A 27,944-nucleotide genomic window follows, 5' to 3' on the forward strand; every position below is an offset into this window, starting at 1 on the left:
CATAAATATACAGTTTGATGAATTGTCACAAACTAAACACACTTGTAGCCAGCACCAGATCTAGAAACTGAATATTACCAGCACCCTGGAAACGATCCCTCACACTTTTTACAGTGATTACATTCTTTCCTCCCCTCTGCTCTGCAACCAGAGTAACTACTAACCTAACTTTTACAGGGGTGTCCAACCTTTTGGCTTCCCTTGGCCGCATTGGAAGAAGAATGTGTCTTCCACCACATATAAAACACATTAACACTAATCATAGCTGATGTGCCTTTAAAAATGCAAAAAATCTCATAATGTTTAAGAAAGCTTACAAATTTTTGTTGGGCCTCATTCAAAGCCATCCTGGGCTACATGCGACCCATGGCCCTTGGGTTGGACAAGCTTGTTTTGACACCTTAGACCAGCTTTGTCTGTTTTTAAACTTTCTAGTAAGTGGAATCAAATTGATTGCGTGTCAGCTTGTCTAGAAGATTCCTCACACTGTTGCATGTCATTGGTTGTTCATTCCTATTGTTTGTGATTCCATTGGATGAATATACTCAAATTCATTTGTTCATTCTACCATCACTGAGTATTTGGGTAGTTTCCACTCTTTGTCTATTGCAAATTGTGGTGCTGTGAAGAATGAACAAGGCTGTTGTACACAACTACACATTTCTGTTGTGTATATATATAACTGTATAGCTTCTTTGGATACCATTATGCATTATGCATACCACAACCAATTCCAAGTGTATTCCAGCTTCACAGGTTTTCTAATTTTGTAAGATTATTTTACTTCAAATCTGTGCACCACTAACATTTACATTCAGATTGCCAGAACAAAAAAAAAGTTCTGTTCAAAAAAATAAAAAATTATTTTTTCTTCTGTTTGCAAAGTTCTTCTACTATTGGAGCCAGCAGTGTAATACCTATTGCTTCACTTTTGTATGTGCACCAGAAAACTTGGAATTGAAAATAAGCAAAATTAATTTAGAAGACTCATTTGATCTAAACAAAAATCATATTTCATAAACACACCTTCTGCAGCTACACATATTAAATCGCTGCCTTTGGGCACAGTCTTTTAGAATTACTAACTTTTGGAGTAGCTACTGATGATGCTTCCGCAGATTGGTGTCTTCCAGTTTTCATGTGGTCAATGGTACCACTATGGCCCCTGCAGGCAGTGGGTAGCAAATGTTATCCATTCATTATCAAGTTTCTTTAAAAATGTTTTAGTATTTAAAGTTTATTATGCCTGTATTTCCATTCATTTGAGCTCATTGATAACTAAAGGGTTTGCCACCAAATTTCTTAAAACATTATCAAATTAACATTTGTAGATTTACACCATACAATGAACAACAAAATCACTATTCAAGTGCATTCAGCCTATTCTCTGCATGTACTTCTATTTCTAGCACCTGTCTCACATACATCTGACTAACAATTTTCCACTGATAGCCACACTGGTGACTTCCTGTGTTTCAGGCTGAAGCACTGGCCATGCACACGTAGCTAGTACATGAGTGTTCTGAAGGGGCAGTACTACCAAATATTTCTCCCATCATTATCCAAAACTGGAAAGAGTTAGCTGTCCCTAGTTGCTAACAAGGACACTTCATTTTTATCATTCAGCACCCTGCACGCTGGTCTTGAAAGTCAAATATTGGTTACATTGCCAATACATCACCAACACACTGCCCGTGGGTCTCACACACTACTAGACAAGACTATGGAACAATCTGGAAAGAGGCAGACTGGCATGTCCTTTCAGCTCTGGGGCCCTTCATTTTTCCCCTTTTTTGTATTCAAATATGATGACTAGAGGCACAGTAGCCAACTTCCAACTATGAGGAACCGTGGCAATAGAGATGCCTGAGTCCTTGATGCACGTTGACATCACAAAGCAGCTGCAATAATCTTGGCCTGCCTCTCTCTGGACCTCTGATTAAATACAAAAACAGAAAGAGAAACAAACCCCCTCTGTTATTGGACTCAAGTAGAGTTTACTTCTGTTGCAGTAAAACACTTTTCTAATTGAAAAGCATCTAAGTCATTTCAATAAAAATACATTTCAGTGGGCGGGAAGGTGACTCACATCTGTAATCCCAGCACTTTAGGAGGTCAAGATGGGAAGATTGTTTAAAGCCAGGAGTTCGAGGCCAGCCTGGGCAACACAGCAAGACCCCATCTCTACAAAAAAATAAAAATTTTTTAAAACTTCCATTGTATCTAAAGAGAAACTTCTCTCTGCTAGTTGCCATCACTCTGCCTCAATTGGAACTACTTTGATATCTGGTATATGTTAGATGTAAACTGTTCATTTGAATTCAATAATTAAACACACACACTAACAAGCTTGCTTTTTTTTTTTTTTTTTTTGAGACGGAGTCTCGCCCTGTCGCCCAGGCTGGAGTGCAGTGGCACGATCTCAGCTCACTGTAGGCTCCGCCTCCCGGGTTCACGCCATTCTCCTGCCTCAGCCTCCGGAGTGGCTGGGTCTACAGGCGCCCGCCACCACGCCCGGCTAATTTTCTTGTATTTTTAGTAGACGGGGTTTCACCGTGTTAGCCAGGATGGTCTCGATCTCCGGACCTCGTGATCCGCCCGCCTCGGCGTCCCAAAGTGCTGAGATTACAGGCTTGAGCCACCGTGCCTGGCCACAAGCATTTTTTTAAGGGACAGGGTCTCAGTCTGTTGCCCAGGCTGAGTACAGTGGTGAGATCGTAACTCACTGCAGCCTTGACCTCCTAGGCTCAAGTAACCTTCCTGTCTCGGACTCCTGAGTAGATAGAACTAGAGGCATGCACTACCACACCAACCTACTTTTTAATTTTTTAATTTTTTGTATAGATGGGTTCTCACTATGTTGCCCAGGCTGGTATCAACCTTCAGGGCTCAAGCAATTCTCCTAACTTTGGCCTCCAAAAGTGCTGGGATTTTAGGTATAAGCTATAGTACCTGACCCGCATTAATATATTTACTTTCTATTCAATTTAGTGAGCACTTTCTATAGGCTGCCTGATATTTGATTTTCATTCATATAAATCATCACTTTACTGGAAAGTCTTAGAAGGCAGAGACAGGGTCATATACTTTGGAGGACCTTATGAAATGTATCAATATTCAATTGAAAGCATTTTACACATGCTTTTACTTTCATATCAGAAACAGCTAAAACAAAGCTTTTTTTAAAAAAAAGTTTTTAAAAGCTCTAAAAACTTTGATTCCAAGTTATTGCAACAATCATATCAAGAAGTATATTTTCCTCCTTTCTTAGGTTAGTTTTAAATAAACTGAATTTTATATCCCTGTTTAATTTTTTTAAGTTGATTGGCAAGAAGCCAGCTTTCAAAACTGTGCAAATTAACCACCTGAGTCAGTTTTTTTAAAAAAAAAAAGCAAATAACTTACTTTAATCCCCCAGAAAAGCTATTTTTTTCACTTCCTTTAGAGTAGGACTGTTTTTAAATGAGAAGATGATTGTAAATCATTCTAAATTGCTCATAGACTGAGTTATATTGTTCCCTAAGATGAACTTTAAGAGGCATCTTATGATTTATGTATTTGTGATCAAAATAAAGACAGCCTGATGCATTTCCTGTGGGAGAAATTTGCATTCTGTTTTATGTGCTATTCAAATATGAGGTATACAACTGAGGTAGAGCAATAAAGAAAACAGTAATAGTAGGTCTTAGGACTAGAAGGTACCTGGTTTTGTAGGATCTAAAAAGTAAATCATTTGGCTGGCCACATACTGTTCTATTGGGATCCACTTTATAATTTCTATCTTAGCAGTTTTTCCTCTCCAACCCAGTCGACTGGTTACTTGAGGGCAGGAAATAGTCCTTTTAGGCATTATTTTCCATCTTCAGTGCATGATGTGCTTCTGGGCTCATTGTTGGAATACAATGACTACAATTCGAATGATTGACTGATACCTCATAAGTTGATAGCTATTTTAGAAGAGTGAGCCCTTCCAGGAATTACTAAAGAGATAAGGATAGAGTATCCTTGATTCCCAGTATTTATAAGCACACATTTAATAAGACAGCCTCTTAAGGGCATTTCTTTCCTCTTTGAACATCACTTGGAACCACCACGATCAAGTCAGCTTCATTCCTGGGATGTAAGTCTGGTTCATCAAACACAAATCAACAAATGTAACTCATCACATAAACAGAACTAATGACAAAAACCACATGATTACTTCAATAGATGCGGAAAAGGCCTTCAATAAAATTCAACGTCCCTTCATGTTAAAACCTCTCCATAAACTAGGTATTGAAGGAACATATCTCAAAATAAAAGCCATTTATGACAAACTCACAGACAACATCACACTGAATGGGAAAAAGCTAGAAGCATTCCCCTTGAAAACCAGCAGAAGACAAGGATGCCCTCTCTCACCACTCCTATTCAACATAGTATTGGAAGTTCTGGCCAGGGAAATCAAGCAAGAGAAAGAAATAAAGGGTATTCGAATAGGAAGAGAGGAAATCAAATTGTCCTTGTTTGTAGATAACATGATCCTATATTTAGAAAACCCAATCATCTCAGCCTGAAAGCTTCTTAAGCTGATAAGCAACTTCAGCAAAGTCTTGGGATATAAAAATCAATGCAAAAATCACAAGCATTCCTGTACACCAACAACAGACAAGCACAGAGCCAAATCATGAATGAACTCACATTTGCAATTGCTACAGAGAGAAGAAAATACCTAGGAATACAGCTAACAAGGAAAGTGAAGGACCTTTTCAAGGAGAACTACAAACTACTGCTCAAGGAAATAAGAGAGGATACAAACAAATGGATATAAACAAATGGAAAAACATTCCTTGCTCATGGATATGAAAAATCAATATTGTGAAAATGGCCATACTGCCCAAAGTAACTTATAGATTCAATGCTATTTCCGTTAAACTACCACTGACATTCTTCACAGAATTAGAAAAAACTATTCTAAAATTAATGTGGAACCAAAAGAGAGCCCATATAGCCAAGACAACCCTAAGCTAAAACAAAGCTGGAGGCATCACACTACTTGACTTCAAACTATACTGCAAGGCTACAATAACCAAAACAGCATGGTACTGGTACAAAAACAGGCACATAGATCAATGGAACAGAATAGAGAACTCATAAACAAGACCACACACCTACAACCATCTGATCTTTAACAAACTTGACAAAAACAACCGAGGAAAGGATTCCCTATTTAATAAATAGTGCTGGGAGAACTGGCTAGCCATATGCAGAAAATTGAAACTGGACCCCTTCCTTATACCTTATACAAAAATTAACTCAAGATGGATTAAACACTGAAATGTAAAACCCAAAACTATAAAAATCATAGAAGAAAATCTAGGCAATATCATTCATGACATAGGCACAGACAAGGATTTCATGACAGAAACATCAAAAGCAATTGCAACACCAGCAAAAACTGACAAATAAGATCTTATTAAACTAAGAGCTTCTGGACAGCAAAAGAAACTATCAGAGTGAACAACAACCTACAGAATGGGAAAAAAATTTACAATCTATCCATCTGGCAAAGGTCAAATATCCACAGTCAACAAATAACTTAAATTTACAAGAAAAAAAAAAACATTAAAAAGTGGGCAAAGGACATGAACAGACACTTCTCCAAAGATGACTTACGTGTGGCCAACAAACATGAAAAAAAGCTCAATATCACTGATCATTAGAGAAATACAAATCGAAACCACAATGAGACACCATCTCATGCCAATCAGAATGGCTATTACTAAAAAGTCAAAACCCAACAGATGCTGGTGAGGCTGTGGAGAAATAGGAATGCTTTTACATAGTTGGTAGGAATGTAAATTAGTTCAACCATTGTAGAAGACAAGTGTGGCAATTCCTCAAAGACCTAGAACCAGGAATACCATTCAACCCAACAATCCCATTACTGGGTATATACCTAAGGGAATATAAATCATTCTATTATAAAGATACATACATACATACATATGTTCATTACAGCACTATTCACAATAGCAAAGACATGGAATCAACCCAAATATCCATCGATGATAGACTGGATAAAAAAAATGTAGTACATGTACACCATGGAATACTATGCAGCCATAAAAAGGAACAAGATCATGTCCTTTATAGACACATGGATGGAGCTGGGAGCCATTATCCTCAGCTAACTAACACAGGAACAGGAAACCAAACACTGTATGTTCTCGCTCATAAGTGGGAGCTGAACAATGAGAAGACATGAACACAGGGAGGGAAACAACACACACTGGGGCCTGTTGTGGGGTTGGGGAGGGAGAGCACCAGGATAAATAGCTAATGCATGCTGGGCTTAACACCTAGGTGATGGGTTGATCTGTGCAGCAAACCACGATGGCACCCATTTACCTATGTAACAAACCTGCATATCCTGTACATGTACCCCAGAACTTAAAAAACAAAAAAAATTTACTTGGAAAATGTTTGAAAAATCACTTGGCACCTGTTCTTAGAATTAGTATTTACTTGAAGGAATGCTTTTAAATTCTTTCAGACTTAGTTCATGTTCTATTTTTTCTGCTTATTGTATTCTCTTATCGCTAAAAAAAAATTTTAAAACACTCATACTTCAACATTTCTAAACTGTGTACTAAATTAACCAGCTATTCACCTTGACTTTAAAGTCTCCCAGTTTACCCTTTTTAATTTATCTGTTTCTACAATTATTTGTTCCAGCCAAATCTCCTGAGTTCTATAATCCCTAAACACAATTCATGTTTCCTTACCTCTATTTTGTCTTGCTGTTCCCTATACCTGGAACATCTCCCTACATCCTTTGCTTGTCATGATTCCACTCATTTTTGAGGACACTCTCAAATGTTTCAATATCTATGATCTTCATATGACCTCTCCCACCTTAAACTTCTGATGTTTAGCAAGGCTTCCTAGGGTTCTTATCTGACTTACTATATGAAATACTGAGGAATTCTTTAAATAGTTTCAGCTGCCTGCTATATTGAAAAAGCACACACCAAAACCAGAAATCAAAACAAGAGGAATTTTGGAAATTATATAAGCACAAGGAAATTAATATGTTTCTAAATGACCAGTGGGTCAATGAAGAAATTAATAAAGAAACTGAAAATTTTCTCAAAACAAATAATGGAAACACAATATATCAAAACCTATGGGATACAGAGAAAGCAGTACTAAGAGAGAAACTTATAGCTATAAGTGCCTATATCAAGAAGAAAAGCCTCAAATATATAACCTGATGATGCATCTTGAAGAACCAGAAAAGCAAGAGCAAACCAAAACCAAAATTAGAAGAAAGGAAATAAAGATCAGAGCAGAAATAAATGCAATACAAAACAGTGCAAAAGATCAACAAAAAATTGGTTTTTTGAAAACAGAATTAACATTTAGCCAGACTAAGAAAAAAAAAAAGAAAACTCAAAATCAGAGATGAAAACAGTGATTTTACAATTGACACCATAGAAATTTAAAGGGTCATTAATGGCTACTACAATCAACTATATGCCAATACATTGGAAAGTATAGAAGAAATGAACAAATTCCTAGACACATACAATCTACCAAGATTGAACCATGAAGAAATCCAAAACCTGAACCAACCAATAACAACGAACGAGATTGAAGCTGTACCAGTAAAAAGCCTGGAACCCAATGGCTTCACTGCTACATTCTACCAAACATTTAAAGAACTAGTATCAATCCTACTCAAACTATTCTGAAAGATAGAAGGGGAAGAGGAGGGAATACTTCCAGTCATTTTATGAGGCCAGTTTTACTGGGATACCAAAACCAGGCAATGACACGTCTGAAAAAGAAAATTACAGGTGAATATCTCTGATGAATATTGATGTGAAAATCTTCAACATCATATGAGCAAACCAAATTCAACAATACATTGAAAAGTCATTCATCATGACTAAGTGGCATTTATCGCAGGGATGTAAGGATGGTTCAACATATGAAAAAAATCAATCAACGTGACACATCATATCAATAGAATGAAGGACAAAAACCATATGACTATTTTAATTGATGCTAAAAAGCATTTCATAAAATTCTATATCCCTTCATGGTAAAAACCTTCACAAAACTAGGTATAGAAGGAATGTACCTCAACATAATAAAATCCATATACAACAGACCCACAGCTAGTATCATACTGAATGGGGAAAAACTGAAAGCCTTTCCTCTAAGATCTGGAATAAGTCAAGGATGCCCACTTTCACTAGTATTATTCAATATAGCATTGGAAGTCCTAGCTAGAGGAATCAGACAAGAGAAAGAAATAAAGTGCATCCAAGTTAGAAAGGAAGAAGTCAAATTTTTCCTGTTTGCAGATGTTATGATCTTATATTTAGAAAAACCCAGAGATTCCACAAAAAAAAAAAAAAGTAGAACTGATAAATTAAGTTTGCAGGATACAAAACCAACATGTGAAAATCAGTAGCATTTCTATATGCCAACAGTGAACATGTGAAAAAAATTTAAAAGTAATCCCATTTATAACAGCCACAAATAAAAATGCCTAGAAATTAGCTTAACCAAAGAAGAGGAATACATCTACAATAAAAGCTATAAAACACTGATGTATATAAAAGAAATACACAAAAAAATGAAAAAATATTCCATGTTCATGGATTGGAAGAATCAATATTGTTAAAATGTCCATACTACCCAAAGCAATCTACAGATTCAATGCAATCTCTATCAAAATACCAATGACATTCTCTGCAGACATAGAAAAACCAATCTTAAAATTTATATGGAACCACAAAGACCCAGAAGAGCCAAAATTTTCCTGAGCAAAAAGAACAAAACTGGAAGAATCACATTATTTGACTTCAAATCATACTACAGAGCTATGGGAACAAAAACATCATGATACTGGCATAAAAACAGACACACAGACCAATCAAACAGAATAGAGAACCCAGAAACAAATCCATACACCTACAGTGAACTCACTTTTGATGAAGATGTCAAGAACATACACTGGGAAAAAGATGGTCTCTATAACAAATGGTGCTGGGAAAACTGAAAGAAGAATGAAACTAGACCATTATCTCTTGTCATATACAAAAGTGAAATCAAAGTGGATTAAAGACTTAAATCTATGATCTCAGCCTATGAAACTACTAGAGGAAAACATCAAGGAAACTCTCCAGGACACTGGTCTGGGCAAAAATTTCTTGAATAAGCCCTACAAGCACAGGCAACCAAAGCCAAAATGGACAAATGAGATCACATCAAGTTAAAAAGCTTCTGCACAGCAAAGGCAACCATCAATGAAGTGAAGAGACAACCCACAGGATGAGAGAAAATATATGCAACTACCCATCTGATTAATAAGCAGAATACATAAGGACCCCAAAGAATCCTCTAGGGAAAAAAACTAGTAATCCAATTTAAAAGTGGGAAAAGATTTGAATAGACGTTTCTCAAAAGACATACAAATGGCAAATGGGCATATGAAAATGTGCTCAACATCATTGATTATCACACAAATGCAAATCAAAACTATGATGAGATATCATCTCATCCCCCGCTAATTGGCTTTTTTCCAAAAGACAGGCAATAACAAACACTGGGCAAGGATGTGGAGAAATGGGACTCTTATACACTGTTGGTGGGGATGTAAATTAGTAAAACCATTATGAAGAACAGTTTGGAGCTTCCCCAAAAATACTAAAAATAGAGTTACCATACGATCCAACAATCCCACTACTGGGAATATACCCAAAAGCAAGGAAATCAGTATATTAAAAAGATATCTGCACTCCCATGTTTGTGGCAGCACTGTTCACAATATCCAAAATTTGGAAGCAACCCAAGTGTCCATCAGCAGATAAATGGATAAAGAAAATGTGGTACATATACACAATGGAGTACTATTCCACCATAAAAAATGAGTTACAGTCATTTGCAACAACACTGATCGAACTGGAGGTCATTGTGAAAAAAGTCAGGCACAGAAAGACAAAGTTCGCATGTTTTCACTTATTTGTGGGAGCTAAAAATCAAAACATTTGAACTTATGGAGATAGAGAGCAGAAGGATGGTTATTGGAGGCTGGAAAGGGTAATGGGGCATTGGGGGAGAGATGGGGATGGTTAACAGGTACAAAAAAATAGGTAGAATAAGATCTAGTATTTGATAGCACAACAGGGCAACTATAGTCAATAATGATTTAATTATACATTTCGAAATAACTAAAAGAGTGTAATTGGATTGTTTATAACACATAGGACAAATGCTTGAGGGAATGGATACCCCATTTTCTATGATGCTTATATCAAAGTATCTCATGGATATGAGTACAAGTATATATACGTACTATGTACCCACAAAAATTAAAAATGAAAAAGAAACACCATTTATTAAGTGATGACTGTATCAGGAACTGTTAGGTCTCTACATATTGTCATTTAGTCATTATAGTAACCCACATTACTATCCCCACTTTACAGAAAAATAAATGCTAAGTGCAGGCCAGGGACTCAGAATTAGGCTTACATATGAGGTGACTGACAGACCTGATTTGCTCAGGGTGAGGGGTCTCCTGGATGCAGGACTTTGAGTACTAAAACTAGGAGAGTCTGAGCAAACCAGAATTTGTTCTGTCACTCTATTCACAGACCCCATCCTCCCTCATGAACATTCTCAGTCCATTCCTCACAACCAAAAGCTCAGAGGTGGGAGCTGTGGTCTAGCAGTCAGGAGTTTCTCCACCCACACAGCCTAACATGACCCAGTCCTGGGCAGAGCCATGTCAGAGTGAGCTACTGAGAGGAAGGGTAGGAAGTCCAGACTGGGTGTTGTGGAAGATCAGTCAGAGTGGCAGAAGAAATTATAGGAATAGAAAGAAGCAAACCTTCTTGGAAGGCCAGGGAGTTTTGCATAACTTCAGATAGTTTGGCTGAAGGCAGCCAGATTCTCTTTTCAGGAGCCAGAGAGCTTAGGGTACAAATACAAAGGAATGTAGAGTAGTTTATCTAAATAGCTTGTTTACTCATGTGGTCCTAAGACTAACTTTAATTATTCGAGGGCAGGATGGCTTTGCGGGGGTGGGGGCATGACAAGATTAATTACCTACCGGTATGTTTACTCAAAGCCTTTGTCATTTAATATGTGCTGAATAAATGCCGGCAGGGCCAGCTAGTCAAGGCCTGGCTGCTGACTCTTTACTTCACTTTCCTTGGTGTCTGTGAGGGGGCCCGGACCCTCAGCAGGACTGACAGGCAAGATTATCTGTCAATGTACATTATTCATCCATCGTTTGGTCAGGGTCTGCAGGACAGGCCCCCACAGGGTGTGAGCTGGATGAAGTCTCACCTGCATCTAGCCCTATTCTCAACCTCTAACTGGAGGCATCTTCTCCCTGAACTTAGGTTGTCATCTCTCAGAAGCCTAACAGCCAAGTTTTGAGAACTTTGATGGGAAAGTGAATACCAGCTAGATATCTCTGTTCTCACTTCCAACAGGCAAAGCAGAACATTATCTAGGTCTTTACAGGGTTATCAGAAGCTGGAGAGATACAACATTTTACCCAATCCCCTGATTGACCAGGTCACCCAACCCCTTCAGACACATCAAGGGAGAGTCTGACTTCTCCAGAAACCCTGACTACTCCAGACAAACTGACAGACCCAATGCCAAAAATTCTATACACCCAGACAAGTCCAAACATCAGCCATTTGGTGTTCTGGAGAAACAGATTATCCCCCAAAAGCATCCTGGATACCCACCTTATGCAGAAGCAAGTTGACATGGAGCCTCTGGTCTAATGAGTATGTTTCCTCAAGGTCAGCAGGTGGGATTATAATGCAATTACTGAGGCTCAGTAGTTCTCAACACTCTCTGATCATTAGAATCACCTGTGAAGATTTTAAACCTGCAGTTGACCTGACCCTACCCCACACCAATTAAACCAGTGTCCAAAGTAAGGCCCAGGTGAATCTAATGTGCAGCCAGGATTAAAACCATTGCTCTAACACAGTGAGCCTCAAGGTACTGCTCCTGGACCAGCATCACTGGCAGTTTGTTTTTATGCTAACAGACAAAATTATGTTAGTGGATAAAATTAACTGTGTTTCCCTTGATTTCCACAGTAGCAATAGAAGTGTCTCAGTCCATGAGAAAATGACATAGAGATTTTCTATAATAAATGGTGCTGAGAAAACTGGAAGAACAATGAAACTAGACCATTACCTCTTGTCATATACAAAAGTCAAATCAAAATGGGTTAAAGACTTAAATCTATGATCCTAACCCATGAAACTACTACAACAAAACATCAAGGGAACTCTCCAGGACATTGGAGAGTTTCCCAGCCTCCCAGAAGAAGTGGGATTTGGAAAGAAAAATTTAACATAGTATGTATATAGAACATGCTTAATTAAAATAGACGTATGACTGTGTGATACTTGTGCCACAGGACCACCTCTCTACCTATCTCCATGGTTCTGCACTGGACACACCTTGATCTTCCTTGGTTTGCTAGCATTTTCTCTAAATTTGGGAGTCTTTTGAATGCACACTCTCAAGTCTCAAATTTAGCTTTGCACTTTCATATGGAGAGCTGCCTCTGAGCTGTACTGCATGTCAACACCCAATCCTTAATGTTTTTATCTCGCAGACAAGTGAGAGTCTGCAGATTGTACGTATCTGCTGGCCATCCCAGAACCATCTGGGTCTTTGGTTAAGCATCAGCCTTCTGCTTACATAACTTGGACCCAGAAAGCTGCTATAAATTTCAGGATATTGCTTAGCTAATTCCAAATAATTTATAGAAAAAAATATTATTGAAATGAGATACTCTGAAAATGTTGTGGTCTGAGTTTTCTAACATTTACTTTTTAAAATTATCTTGATCACAGTAATTATTTCTCTAACATTACATTAAAAGTGACAGCTTAAAATGTTGGACAGGAAGGAGATGTAATTTAATGAAAGGCATCTTTCTCCACATTGACACGGATGTTAAATCTTTTTTTTTTTTTTTGAGATTCTAATGTGGTCTAATTACTTTAATTTAAAATTCTGGATATGCATGTTTTATTCATGATTTTCTACATGATGGAGAAAGTTTTTGCAGCACCTTTGAAGCTCTAACTTTGGAAATATAACAAATAATGAAGCCATCATATTTTCAAAATGCTCAGATAGAGGAGACTTTTGAAAGACAGTATAATTATGAATCAAAGCTTAATCAGCTGCTGTGAAATGAGTTTTTAATTATTACCTTGCCCCTGATATGCTACAGTTCACCAAGGTTAAGAGAGTGACCTCACATTCCTTCTGAAAGGGTAGAATTTTCTTTCCTTTGCAGCATATCACCTTGAATATTCAGAAACTAAGTTGTTCTGCTTCCCATGAAACTACTCCTCAGAAGCCATTTTTCACACTGACTCTTGGTTAATCTCACGTGAGAAATAGAAAGTGTCACTCATTTCTCTCCTACCAAAATGCATTTCTGTAGCAGGAATAATGGCTTCTGAATCAGAGTACTCACCTATTCCCACTGAAAAATTCACTTTTTTCAAGGTAGTTTGTAAGTGTATTACAAAGGTGTTCAAAGCATCAACCTTTAGATTTCAGAATTCTAGATCAAAATAACCACTTTTATTTCAAGTGGCCAAAGATGATACAGAGTTTCCAAACTCTGAAAGAGTGTGTTTGCACAAAGAGGCTTTCTAGGCAGACAATACAGGATTTCTCTTTATGTAAAGTTCAACTCAAATTTCCTTTAGTAAATAGTAATTTGCTTGAGTTGAGAACAAAAGAGACACGGTGTGAATAACTCAACTTCCTGCTTCAAATGTAGACATACCCATGTATACATCAGTTTCTGGTATCTAAATAAAACTGGAAGATTAAAACTTAAATATTTTGAAGTTCACTAAAAACCTAAGAAAAATATTTCATGACTATATGTCCAAAGCAAAATCAAAATACTTTTGGTTTAAACTCTCTCAATATATTTCCTCTAATACAAAATTTCACCAAATGAAATTCTGGGTCTAGCTTAGAAATTGGCACTAACATCTTGACCTCTTCTAAACTGCTCTTTACAAATAAGTTTAAACTGTTATTTCAATGTAATTGAAGGAGGAGGACTTAACTCATTTATTTAAAACTCAAAATCTCTCTGGTTAACATATGTGTGTGTATGTATATTGTGAACCTAGAAGTATCTGAGACAAGTCTCAGTCAATTTAGAAATTTTGTCAAGGTTAAGGAAATGCACGTGACAAAGCTTCAGGAGGTCCTGATGACGTGTGCCTAAGGTGGTCAGGGTATAGCTTTCTTGTATATATTTTAGGGAGACATAATACATCAGTCAATGAATGTGAGATTTACATCGGTTCCATCTGGAAGGGTGGATGGGACAACTTGAAGTGGGGGCTTCCAGATTACAGGTAGATTTAAAAATTTTCTGATTGGCAATTGGTTGAAAGAGTTATTATCAACAGAAAGGAATGTCTGGGTTAAGAGAAAGGGTGGTAGAGACCAAGGTTTTATCCTGCAGATGAAGCCTCCAGGTAGCATGCTTCAGAGAGAATAGATTATAAATGTTTCCTATAAGACTGATGGTTTGTGTTGATGTTAGTGGTGGTGAGCTTTCCTGGATTCCAAGAGGGAGGAGGGTATAATGAAGTATGTCCAACCCCTGCCTTCCCATCATGGCCTGAACTACTTTTTCACGTTAACTTTGGAATGCCCTTGGCTGAGAGGAGAGGGGCCATTCAAATGGTTGGAGGGCCTTAGAATTTTATTTTTGGTTTACAAGATATTTATATATTTGCTATTCAAATATGAATCACAGAAAGAGGTATAGATGTATGAAACCTGACTTGGAGTTCCTATTAACAGTTTTTCTTTAGAGATAGCAAAAAAACTTGGGCTCATTTAATGAGCATAAATTGGATACTGAAATAAGTGTTACTTGTAGGAGAGTTGTCATTAAAATGCTGCTCCAGGAATTTGATTTGCATAAGATCTGATTACATTTAGTAGCTGTTCACATATCTATGCTGAATCAATGTCATTTCATCAATGCACAGGTTACCTTTTCTGCTCACATTAGAACGGGCTCAACTTCTAGTTGAGAAATACAGCATTGCACACCCAGCCTACCCCTCTGTCACATGCTTTGCTCCTTCCAGTTCTCAGCTGAAAAAAGTGATCGGTCAAGTCTTATGCAGCATTTCTAAGGTTGAGCCAACCCTATGTAACTTATCTCTTGAAAATGTTATCTACAAAAGTATTTGACATCTCTGCCATTGGAGATAAATGGCATAAGAGCTGGTAGACTTACTAGAAGTAAATAATAATAGCTAACATTTATTGAGCAATTACGAACTGCAGGATCCTAAACTAAGTGCTGCTCAAGCATTTTAATCTATCCTTTAACCTTCAGGCAGCCTGATGAGGCAGCTACCATTATTAATTACTCTCATGTTTTTAAGTGAGGAAACCAAGCCTTACTGAGGTTATTTAACTTGCCCAGTATCATAGGCTCCTCACTGGTGGAAACAAGACTTAAACTTGGAAGTGCATGCTCTTAGACATTCATTTCCCAGAATCTGAATAATCAACATTCTAAAATTATACAGATCCAAACAAAAGTGTAATAAAAACCCTGCACTTAGTGACACTGTTGAAATGGAAACCTCAGAAGCAAGTCCACCTCACTGGGACAAAAATCAGAGGTGTCATCAAAATGCATTGAGTTCTCATGACACTAAGCTCAGAATAGTACCTGAGGGCCTCCCCCAACAACTACATGCTGGTTGTTTATAATCCAGGCACTACCTTCAAGAGCTAACCTCTAATCAGAAGGAAGGAAAACTGACAAAGTCTAAGTGATGCTTTTTGTAATGCACCAAGCTCATTTTGTGTTCAGAATTTCTATTGTGGACACTGAAGTTATGGTTAGGAATTGATAGCAATACTGTAAGCTAGTAATGATGAAACTAGAGATGTCCCCAAATTATTAAGCGATACTGACCACCTGTGCAATTATACAGGTAATGCTAAACACATCTTACCTTACATACAGATATACTTGTGTATATTATCACTAAGCTAATAAAGAGCTTCACAATTAGAAATCAACCAATGTGCACATAGAGGGCTTCTGTTGAATGTGGCTATGGTCCCAGTTCTACCCACCCTCTTTTGGAATATAAGCAAGGCATTTGTGTACATTATCCTTCTCTAAGAAGGATTTTAAACTCAAAACACTGTCAGCTCCAGCCCTTGTCAGAATGATGAGACTTCCTGTGCCACAAATACTGAATATGGTAGTAATTTAAATTAATTTAAATTGCTAAATGCTGTGCCCTGCTGAAGCACACCTGTTAAAATAACAAAAAATACAGATTAAAACAAGAGACCGTTGTGTAATTAAGAGATTTGTCTGGCTGAATAAGAAACATGTCAGTTTATAAATAATGTATTCCACAGTGAAAACTATTGCTTCTGGATATACTCCTCAAGCTTCACCAATTCAATCAATAAATACTTACTGAGCACCTACTATTAGCAAGGTACAAGGATAGACACTAAGATACACAAAATGATTAAGACTTCTCTCCTATTCTGAGGGAAGTTACTATCTAGAAGACATCTCATATAGAAAATATTACTGGACCTCCTCTTAAAACTGAGCTGAATTATTCACTAATCCATCTAAATCCCTGAGAGAAATAATTTGGAATTAAGATTTCCAGATTTCTCTATCACATGTATTGTTCACTAAATTGCCAGAATTCATAGAAGTTCTGTTTAAAAAAAAACGTAGTGTTCTTATATTGTGACCTGAAATAGCTGAATTCCAAATTAGTTCCCGAGACATTTGAAGCATCTGTTTGTCTTCTCTGTGTAGCTCTGTTAACACTCCTGCCTGAAGAGAAGTCACTAATACATTTTATTCTTGCACTGGGGACCAACATTTGATTTGCTTTGGCCTGAAGAAGGGAAGCATTTGAGTAATGTTCAGATCACTTTTAGGCACTGAGGAAAGAACAGAATGTTTCCATGACTGTCAGAACAAGAGCTGAATGAGTGTAGACAGGGTGGGATTGGAGAGACCTCTTACCTCTGTGCTACGCCTGGTGTTAAGAAAGCTTCTCCTTTGCCTCAGCACCCCATTCTTTCATATCCCAAAATATGAAACACATCACTTTGTTCCTTCAGCAATATTTGAGATGGATTTGAGGCAGATGTAGCCAACTGTCCTTCTTCATTCCCAAATTCTAAACACAACTTGTTTCTGCTTGTGTCAGTTATTATATACACCTTTAACCTGATGCCTAGTCCCTGGCCTTTGCCTCTGATAGTTGCCCTCCATCACCATCAGATTAAGCTTCTCCTCAAAATAATTTCAGCCTCCAATTACTCACCACTGCTGGTAGAGTGAAATACAAAACTCTTTAACATGGCATGCAAGACCCTCCACTTCTAGGCCCTGAGGATCTCAATGCCAATAATAACCCCCTCCTGGATCAGTGACAACTGAATGCATGCTTCCATATTTCCAAAAACACCTAGGGAGACTATGTCCCCAAGCAGACACAGACAAGCCCTAATGTCACTCTGTAGCAATGCACATGAGCAGGTCTGTTGTGGTCAAAGGCTGAGTCTCTTCTAACCCAGTTTATGCTTTTCGAGATGCAACTCACCTAATAAAGGCAATAAGACTCATTCTCAGTTAAAAACATTTTCCCAAGACACATAAATTAACAGGAAAACACATTAGCCTTAAGAAAATTGAAAAATTTCAGAATAACACAGGTTTCCCTGAATTGCAAAAAGTTATACAGAAGAGAATTCTCATGGAAAATATGCATTATTGGTCCCATTTCTCCCAAAGCCAACCTAGGAATCATCATTCTGTAAAAATATAAATAGAACAAACCCTGGACCTACCTTCCCCAGACTTTCAGTTGGATGAATATTTCTTCCTATTCTGTTCATATCTTTTTTTATCATATTTATTTTCCAGATTTTGCTGAAGTTTGAGAATATTTTGGATTTGGTGTTTTTGAAAACATTTTCTGGAAAACAATGGGATACAACGTGCCAAAGTTGGAACACCTTGAGAGTAAGGGCTGTTTTAATTTGTAGCTTTGTTGTCTAGCCTATTATCTGGGAATTAAGATAAGAACAGAAAGCGTGCTGTAGAAGGCAGAGATTCTAGCACCTATAATCTGTCACCTACAGACAATACGACTTGGAGCAAAACCGTTAACCTATCTCAGTCTGAGTTTTCTCAACTGTAACTAGAGATAATAATACAACCTACTTCACAGGACTTAAAAAGATATAGGTCATAGAAGTCAGAATTGTGGTTACATTTTGGGGAACGTAATAACTAGGAAAAGCAACAACTCACCTGATTATTCACTGTGAAGTTGACCACAGCATTTAGCATAGGGAAGAAGCAAGTGGAACTATAGAGAAGTACCCACACCTGACTCTACCTCCCCATCACACCATGGAGGCCACTGGCAAATTTCTCAGAGCATCAGATCAATCTACAGCCTCCCAAGTTGGGAAAACCAAAGCAGGTAAAATCAACTGTCCAATAGCTGCTGGACAGTTCAGATAAAAGCCTTTAGAAATCTTCTGATTCCTATAACTTTTGTATTTAAATGGTAGGGAAAAAAGTAAACTAAAACAATCTAAACCAAATAGAGTATTTTTAATGTCAACTAAAAGAATCTGTCCAGCCCAACTCCACCTTCATATTCAGAAAAGTGAATGAAATTGCCTGATGCACATAAGAGTATTGATTTTGGAACAATAATTAAAATCTAATGGAGTTAATCAGTTTCACACAAAACTATAAATTTCATCCAAAGACATGATAAACTGTTGAATATCTGCCATCTCCTCAACATTTTAAAATTCAGATTTCAGGTTCTGACAATGTTATTCATTTTAACTGAGAAATAGTCACACTATCTAAAGTCCTGGACATTTTATTCTAAGAAGGGGAGGGAAAAGAGAATCATTTCGGTTCTTTATGGGGGTCAAATTATACATCAAACAAAGTATGAAGTTCCTTCACCAGATACATTTCATAAAGTTAAATGGTTCTTTCAAGATTATGCTGACAATAGAATCTTCAGTCTTTGTTATAATATAGTCTATGACCTCACTAATAAGGATAATAATGTATCATCAAAAAATGCTGTTAATTGAAAACTGTGAGTCTAATTAACCAGGGATGTGACCATGCATAACATATTATTAATAGAATGAAAAGATTGCATTACACCAACTGATACCCAGAAAAAACTACAAGGACAGTCCCACAGTTCAAAGACTCTTCACATCCATTTTGGCAAAAGTTACTGATGATATTTTCCTTTCATTAAACTGTAGACTTCATAGCAAAATGACTTAAAACCAGAAGAAGAAAGTAGAGCCAGATTTAAAAGATGGGTCACAGGGCAGCTGCTAGAGATATAATCTATAAAGGGCCCTTAAACACGGCTGGAAGACATCAGAAATATGGTGCCAATTAACTCATGTTTCCACATGAAACTCTTTACGTAATGGGTAAAATGTAAATCGGTTCCACTCCCACTGAATTAGACAGTTCTAATGAAAAATATAAATACTTTGTCCTAGTGCTCACCTCTTTCCATTGAATATTTTGTGATGTACATATGCACAGTCAGGAAACTTGGGGACCACTACAATTCCTTGCACCAAACGTGAAAACAGCCAGCTGATTGTCACCTAAAGTTAGCAGTTACGGCCAAGCAAAATTTCAACACTAAAAGAACATATGATGCACAACTGTCTACAGAAAAAAAGTAGATTTTATTATCTAAATTTTAAATTCTATGCTTCCTAAGAAGTTGATTATAAAGGTGGGGAAAAGCCTTTTTAAAAACCTAACAAGTAAACTGCATTACCGGAAAGCAGAATGCATTTTGCCAGCATTAAGAGAGTACTCAGATCAAGATGGCATATTGAGAGCATGTGAAAACCTCCCCTTTCCAGCAGCTAGCACTTAAAATGATAGATTAAATACAATGGATATAGGTATAGATGTAGAAAGTATGTATAGGTATAGATGTATAAACATATGTGTGTAGTTGAAGACAAGAAAAAAATCTCCATGGATTAGAAATAGAAAGGAACTCAGTAATATGAATACTTAAGTCTAATGGCTCAAAGGAATCTGGGTCTACCTATGGGGAGGTTGAGACCAGGGCCTTAATGGTCTGATGGAATTGCTAGCAAACAAAGCTGACACAAGTCACATGACTCAAAATCAGGGTCTGCAATTAAAGCTAGGAGCCAGATATGAGCTGCCTGTCCAAAAATAATTCTGCCTATCTGTCTGCAGTTGTAGCTGGGGAAGCAGCAGAATCTCCTGCAGGACACAGAACTCAGGTCTATCCCATGTAAAGTACATAGCCCATGCTCACACCAGCAGCGCAAAGATCCCACAATAAGCAACCAACAGAAGAGCCATCCCATGTGACTGGGATGAAAGGGGTTTAGGCACTTACATCCAAGGTGGTTCTGTCCATTGAGCTAGAACTAACTGATTTTTTTAAACAAACAACACAGTTTTAAAAAGTTGAAGAATGAGACAAAAGTTTCAGAACATGAGGAAACCAAAAGATTCATGTAAAAGTAGTTTGGTTGTCCTTTATTCTTTTTCTAAGTTTGGGAGTAAATGTGAATGTTTCTTATATAAACAAACTCTAGTCACAAGGGTTTGTTGTACAGATTATTTCATCACAAGTATTAAGCCAAGTAAGCAATAGTTATTTTTTCTGCTCCTCTCCCTCCTCCACCATCAAATAGACTCCAGTGTCTGTTGTTCCCTTCTTTGTGTTCTGGAGTTCATCCCACTTATAAGTGAGAACATGTGGTATTTGGTTTTCTGTTCCTGCATTAGTTTGCTGAGGATAATGGCCTCCGGCTCCATCCATGTTCCCGCGAAAGACATGATCTCATTCTTTATGGTTGCATAGTATTCAATGGTGTGTATGTGCCACATTTTCTTTATCCAGTCTGTCACTGATGGACATTTAGGTTGATTCCATGTGTTTGCTATAGTGAATAGTGCTGCAATGAACATTTGCATGCATGTGTCTTTATGGTAGAATGATTTCTGTTCCTCCTGGTATATATCCAGTAATGGGATGGCTGGGTTGAATGGCAGCTCTGCAATTAGCTCTTTGAGGAATTGCCACACTGCTTTCCACAATAGTTGAACTAATTTGCACTCCCAACAACGTGTAAGTGTTCCTTTTTCTCCATAACCTTGCCAGCATCTGTTATTTTTTGACTTTTTAATAGTCATTGTGACTGGTGTGAGACGGTATCTCATGGTTTTGATTTGCATTTCTCTAATGATCGGCAATACTGAGTTTTCATATGCTTTTGGACACCTGTATGTCTTCTTTGGAGAAGTGTCTGTGTCCTTTGCCCACTTTTTAATGGAGTTCTCTCGTAAATTTATGTTCCTTATAGACACTCAATATTAGACCTTTGTCAGAAGCATAGTTTGCAAATATTTTCTCCCATTCTGTAGGTTGTCTCTCTACTCTGTTGACAGTTTTTGATGTGCAGAAGCTCGTAAGTTTAACTAGATCTCATTTGTCAATTTTTGCTTTTGTTGTGATTGCTTTTGGTGTTTTTGTCATGAAATCTTTGCCCACTCCTATGTCCAAGATGGTATTGCCTAGGTTATCTTCCAGGGTTTTTATAGTTTTGGGCTTTACATTTAAGTTTTTTATCCACCTTGAGCTGATTTTTGTTTATGATACAAGGAAAGGAAACAGCTTCAATCTTCTGCACATGGCTAGCCAGTTATTCCAGCACCATTTATGGAATAGGAGTCTTTTCCCCACTGCTTGCTTCTGTCGGCTTTGTCAAAGATCAGTTGATCCTAGGTATGTGGCCTTGTTTCTGGGTCTCTATTCTATTCCATTGGTTGATGTGCCTATTTTTGTCCAAGTACCATGCTGTTTTGATTGCTGTAGCCACGTAGTATAGTTTGAAGTTGGGTAACATGATGGCTCCAGCTTTGCTTTTTGCTTAGGATTGCCTTGGCTATTCAGGCTCTTTTTTGGTTCCATGTGAATTTTAAAATATTTTTTTCTAGTTCTGTGAAGAATTTTGGTGGTTTGATAGGAACAGCATTGAATCTGTAAATTGTTTTTGGAAGTATGGCCATTTTAATAATATTGATTCTTCCTATCCATAAGTGTGGGATATTTTTCCATTTGTTTGTGTCATCTGCTTTCTTTGAGCAGTGTTTTGTAATTCCCTTTGTAGAGATCTTTCACCTACCTGGTTAGCTGTATTCCTAGGTATTTTATCATTTGTGGCAATTGTGAATGGGATTGCCTTCCTGATTTGGCGCTCAGCTTAGCTATTGTTGGTGTATAGGAATGGTAGTGGGTTTTGTACATTCAAGGACCTTGAACACACTTATTTTCAGTCCATCACCAACTACCATCTCTATTTTACCTTAATAGGTAAGCATTTTTTTGCCTCAAATAAATCTCTCCCATTGGCTGAGCAAAATAACAAATTAAGAAGTAGATTATTTCAAAAGCTCTTTGATCAAACTTTTAAAGGATTGAAGCCTCCCAACTCTTCCCATACATTTTCCTGTGGGAAGAAAATAGATGTAACACTATGCTACCTAGTTATGTGTAATTTCAGTCATGATTGAAAGGCAGTTCTGAAATAAGTTAAAATATTATATTTAGTCCACATACCAAATCTCATTTTCAATATATGGAAAAAAAATTATATAACTTTTAATAAAATGTAATTTGTTGATATTCATAATAAAGAATACTAGGGTACCCTAGGCACCAGGTATATCCCTGGCTAACAATTTTATTCCTCTTGATTGTTTTGATCCACTTATCTCTGCTAAGATGCAGGAAAAATAATTCTTCTCTTTAAATTGTCCATTGAAATTGTTTTCTTATTTAATATAAGACTGATTTTTGGTAAAATCCCCCTTATAATATGCATAATAAATTTGCATATTAGATTGCAGCCACAGAAAACAGAGGAAAACCGTACCCGAAAAGTTCAAATTTCCGCAATTAGCAAGGCCAAGATTCTGTCAAGATTATTATTGTCCTACTACTTAAAATGTAAAACCACTGTTGCTTAATCTGTCTTCACTACTGTTCTCACATCCTATCCCTCTTAATTACTAAAGTTGTTAATTTCAAGGTCAGAGTACCTGAAGATGAACTGCATTAAAGTATAACTACTATTTCCACATGTGAACTGTCATATGTAAGAAGAATTCAAAACTGTTTCAAGTCATGAATATTATCATTCTTTGTGAAAAATTCTTCCCTGGGACGAATTTTTCTACTCTACAAAACAGATTTAGATACAGAGAATAAAACGAATTTCCTATCATTGTACAATGAGGTAGCGGTGAAACAAATAGATATAAAAGCTCAAATCTTTTGCACAATTGTCTCGATAAGTTGGACACAATATTAGTACAGAGATTTTAATGTCCTATAGAATATAGAGGACATACTTTAAACTAAACAAAAAAATTCAAAAAATGAAGAGGCTTTCCAATTTCTTATGTAAAACAACATCAGTGGAAGAGCCCAGCAAAAAAGAGTTTTCCATATCATGAAGAGAAAGGCTGTAATTACATTTTTACTTTTGAATAAGCTCTTCTGCCTTTATTGTGTCTGTGCTTCAGTCTAATTGAAAATGAAAAATCTCCAACGTGAAGAAACACAGTGACATCCAGAGCCTAAGGCTTGATTCACAAAGTAGCTCCACCAGTAATATTTTTGTGGTTTCAGAAAGTGGTAAAACATTTTGACTTGTAGTGTTAAATTTAATTCATGAAGTTTGGTAGCAATACTTCTGAGGACAGAGAAAAGCCAGTTTTCAATATAACTAGTCCAGAAAAAAAAAAAATACACTGCTGTTGCAGAAATTGCCTACTCAAAATTTCAAAGTATGGGCTTTAGGGTTCTGAAACAGAGGAAGATATAAATGGTTTATTATATATCACAGATTGCAAAAATATCATAAAGGTTTCCTAGGGTTAATCCAGCTATCCAAAAAACAACAAAACAACAGAACAAAATACAAAAGATGTTTTCCATTTTTGTTCTCTTGGCTTTTATAATAGGATTCTAGTTTTTCTAGTTGTCCAACAATATGAAATACATTTAAAAACTTAGAAATTAGACTGTTTTCCACAGAAATGATTTTTTTTTTAAGACAGAGTCTTGCTCTATCGCGCAGGCTAGAGTCCACTGGCACAATCTTGGGCTCACTGCAACCTCTGCCTCCCAGGTTCAAGCGATTCTCTTGCCTCAGCCTCTCAAACAGCTGACATTACAGGCACCCGCCACTGCACCCAGCTAATTTTTTTATTTTTAGTAGAGACGGGGTTTCACCTGTTAGCCAGGCTGGTCTCAAACTCCTGACCTCGGGATCCACCCACCTCAGCCTCCCAAAGTATTGGGATTACAGGTGTGAGCTACTGCGCCCAGCCAGAAATGATATTTTTTAAGACAATGAAAGAGAGAAGGAGAAGTCTTGGTTTGTGAGTATATACTTATATATGATTCGGGCAAGGGGGGAACACCAGGTATAACACAAACCACTTACAAAGATCAAGCCACATTTTTCACTGGTATCCAGCCATGTGTCAGAGTACTGGCCCATTTGAGACTGTTATGCCCATTGAGTATAAAGTTTCCCCCAAAGAAAGTATTAAATGCACCATGTTTTTTAGCATTGTATTCATATTAGAAGAAAAAACATTAGAAATATTAGAAAGTTGAATATTCAAGTGACGACTTCAAAGAATTTATAGAGTTTGCATTATAAAATGTAACACCTGTAATAACATGCTTTAATCATACATTAAGATCATAATTTAAATAAAATTCTCCAGTTATTTTTAAAATAGTGTAATTTCCCCCTTTGAATATCTGATTCCAAAACCTATTTTACCTTAGTTATAAATCAAGAAAGGCTATCCCTTTTTATTTTATTCAATATAAACATTGTTCTACATTCTCAGAAGCACAGAAAACATTTCCATGTATTAATCGTTTCTAATTTTCAATCAATGGAAATAGCACCTGTCAGAAAGCTCTCTTGCTGCCACTATCCCCAAATTCCTTATTTTTTCTAGTTCCCTAGATTTGATATACAGCAGTTACTGGCAACTTAATTCTATTATGTAATCAATATTAAAAATATGATGTTTCATCACGTAAGTTTGCAGTGGCAAACTGATTAAAGCATATATTTTATTACACAAATAGAAATTTAAACATTGGAAAACTGGAAGAAGTTATAAAAGAAATAGCCAACAGTAGTTTTTCATGTTAAATTTTTTCAAACCTTTAAAATTTTAATCTATTTATACATTTCCATGTCAAAAGAAAACTTCTCAAATGAACATAAGAATGATATAAAACTTAATACAGCATAAAAATAAACTATAATTGTTGTATGACTTTATATGCACAGAGGCTAAATAAAATATTAGCATATAGACCCAAGGAGTTTTACTAAAAGAATATTATGCCATAACCAAATAAGTTTCTTACCAGGAATAAAAGATGTTTAATATTAGAAGACTATTAAAGGCAGTATTTGTAGATGGTATGATTGTATATGTGAAAATGCAGATATTCTTTTCAAAAGCTACATATTAACATATGAAACTAAACTGATTACAAAATCATTCACATAAAAAGCATGTTTTCTACATAGAAAAAGTAAGATGTAATGGAAAAAGGACTTTCAGAAAGAAAAAACAGGTATAAGTTAAATGGGTAGGAACTGTATTTTTAAAAATGGCTTAATTGGGAGTGAGGGCACATAAAAAGTCTTACAAGGAAAGACTTATTTTTAGGAGGGATTAAGGGATTAGGAAATCTGAAATTAATCTAAGTTTCAATGTAATATAACCGAAATTCCTGGAGAAATTTTCTTTTCTTCCTGCCTTTCTACTTTTTATTTCATTTTTCAACTTCATGAGAATATCATCCTAAAGTTTACTTGAAAGACTAAAGATTTAAAAATGGCCAGGTAAAAGATTAATGTATAATGTATGTATAATGTAAACTATGTATAATGACAAGGAATTAGCCTTGCCAAATATAAATATATAAAACTACAGTAAATAAAATATGACTTTCCACAAGAGAAAGATGGAGCCATGAAACAGAATTTTAAAAAGACCCTGGTATGACTGTTCATTTACTATCTGATAAAAGATATGTTTCCTTTAGAAAAGACTAGACAACAAATAGTGTTAAGATAACTTATTTGAAAGGGAAAAAAATTGTAAGCTAGACAGCTAGCTTGCTATTTAGTTTAAGATAATTCCAAAGAGATCACACACTTGAGATGTTCTCAAAAAATAGAAGTACCAAGGTAAATGCCACAATACACTGTCTTATTTTCAGAAGTCACACACTGACATTTCTACCATATTCTAGAAGCAAATCACTAAGTCTTGCCCATACTCAAGGGAAAATAAATTAGGCTCCACCTTTTGAAAAAAATATGTTGAAGAATTTGCACACATTTTTTAGTCACTGTAGGAAAAGCTTAAGTATTCATTAACAAAGGACTGGTTAAAGTTTAGCAATTGTCTCTAAACATTTCTAATAGCATACCCCCCTTCAGCTAAAAAAAAATTGAACTGAAACCTAGTGTGAAAATATAAACATTTTTAATTATATGCCCATGCACTTGACTAATATAACGTGTGTTATAAAACATACAAATTTTTAAAGTTTTAAATGAGATAAAAAATAAACATGAGTGGAAGATCTATATTTTCTTCCCACACCCTAATGAATCATCTGAAGAGCTCTAAGGTGAGTGTACTCAGTTAAGAGATTACTGAAATATATGCAGCCACTAAAAAAGCAAAATACTGAACAATATGTGTAAGCATATCCCGTCTTTGTAAAGAAAACACACATATATGCTTTTACACACCCATAAAATTTATATTCTACTATAAAAGAAACTCTGAGGAATAGTTATGTTAGGGAAAGGGTCAAGCTGGTGATGAGAAAAGCAAAATTTTATCTATCTTTTTATTCCCTTCTATAACTTTTGAATCTCATATGCATGTTTTCATTTTTGTAATCACATATTTTCTTTTGTTCAAAGAAAATAAATGCAACAATACGAAAATAAAAACAATCCAATAAAAAATGAGCAAAGAATATGGAAAGATAGTTCTCAGAAAAAGTGAGTAAAAATACTTTGTAAACATTGAAAACATTCAACCTCACAAGAGTAACATAAATTAAAACTAGGTAGAGATACCATCTTTAACTTATCAAATTGGCAAACACCCTAAAGTTTGAGAACACACTGTCTTAGCAGGAGGAAATATCACTTTCATTCACTGCTGCTAAGATGGGAAATGGATATAACCTTTGTGGAAGGCCATTTGGCAGTATCTACCAAATTAAAAATGTATGTACTCTTTGACCCAGCAATTCCACTTCTAGAAATTTATCCTACAGATATATGCAAATAACATATGGTCAGGGTTATTTATTGCAGTATAGTAAATAATAGTGGAAATTGATGTCAACCTAAATGTCCTTTAATAGGAGTCAAGTAAAATAAATTATGGTAAATCCGGTCCATTTAGTATGTTGCAGCTATTAAAGTAAATAAGAGCCTCTTTACATGCGTGTTTATGAGTTCAAAGACACATTATTAAACTTTAAACAGCAAGGGCAGAACATCATGTAGTATGCTACCACTGGTTTAAAAAGGAGGAGGATATATTTATATTTGCTTGTATATACATAAAATTACTAAAAGGAGAGAAAAGAATATAATTGCCAGTGGAAGGCAAAACCAGATGTCTGGGACAGACTGGGTGGTGG

At 36.3% G+C, this 27,944-nt stretch overlaps 1 long non-coding RNA gene across 2 annotated transcripts in view; it reads left to right on the forward strand.

Moving 5' to 3' along the window:
* Nucleotides 1-27,944, forward strand: part of LOC129533504 (uncharacterized) — a 68,949-nt gene that overhangs the window by 15,489 nt on the left and 25,516 nt on the right. For both annotated transcript variants that reach the window (XR_008679774.2, XR_010133935.1), the window contains exons 2-3: nt 18,026-18,124; nt 27,211-27,291. This is a non-coding gene — a long non-coding RNA (uncharacterized lncRNA). The remainder of the gene's footprint in view (nt 1-18,025; nt 18,125-27,210; nt 27,292-27,944) is intronic.

The sequence above is a fragment of the Gorilla gorilla genome, chromosome 4, assembly GCF_029281585.2.
Source record: "Gorilla gorilla gorilla isolate KB3781 chromosome 4, NHGRI_mGorGor1-v2.1_pri, whole genome shotgun sequence".
NCBI classification, from domain to species: domain Eukaryota; kingdom Metazoa; phylum Chordata; class Mammalia; order Primates; family Hominidae; genus Gorilla; species Gorilla gorilla.